The sequence below is a fragment of the Rhinopithecus bieti genome, unplaced genomic scaffold, assembly GCF_001698545.2.
Source record: "Rhinopithecus bieti isolate Rb0 unplaced genomic scaffold, ASM169854v2 scaffold_2205, whole genome shotgun sequence".
NCBI classification, from domain to species: Eukaryota; Metazoa; Chordata; class Mammalia; order Primates; family Cercopithecidae; genus Rhinopithecus; species Rhinopithecus bieti.
In genome coordinates, this window is record NW_016803673.1 from 1722839 (window position 1) to 1723747 (window position 909).

A 909-nucleotide genomic window follows, 5' to 3' on the forward strand; every position below is an offset into this window, starting at 1 on the left:
AAAAAAAAAAAAAAAAAACCACCACAGCTGTTCTTCCTAAGTGCCTACTGTGTGCCTTTCACCCGCATAAGGATGTCATTTTTTTATTTTATTTTTTTTTTATTTTTGAGAGAGTCTCGCACTGTCGCCCAGGCTGGAGTGCAGTGGCACCATCTCAGCTCACTGCACGCTCCACCTCCCGGATTTACGCCATTCTCCCGCCTCAGCCTCCCGACTAGCTGGGACTACAGGCGCCCGCCACCACGCCTGGCTAATTTTTTTGGGTTTTTTTTGTATTTTTAGTAGAGACGGGGTTTCACCGTGTTAGCCAGGATGGTCTTGATCTCCTGACCTCGTGATCTGCCCGCCTCAGCCTCTCAAAGTGCTGGGATTACAGGCATGAGTCACTGCGCCCCGCCTATTTTATTTTGTTTTATTTTGAGACAGAGTCTCGCTGTGTTGCCCAGGCTGGAGTGCAGAGGTGTGATCTCAGCTCCGTCTCCTGGATTCAAGAGATTCTCCTGCCTCAGTCTCCCGAGTAGCTGGGATTACAGGCCTGCACCACCTCGCCCCACTAATTTTTTGTATTTTTAGTAGAGACGGGGTTTCACCATGTTGCCCAGGCTGGTCTTGAACTCCTGACCTCAGGTGATCTGCCCACCTTGGCCTCCCAAAGTGCTGGGATTACAGGTGTGAGCCACCACGCCCGGCCCACTTAAGGACTTTAGATACCATCTCATTCAGTCCCAAACGTGGGAGCTATTCTGATCTTTACAGATGAGGAAAATGATTTAAAAGACCTCCACGCTCTGGTAGATGAGGAAAATGAGGGGCCCAGAGAGCCTCAATGACTTGCCCAATGTCACACAGCAAGTACATACAGGCTGGGGCTTGACCCTGCTCTGCAGACCTCCATAAGTTCCATGTCTT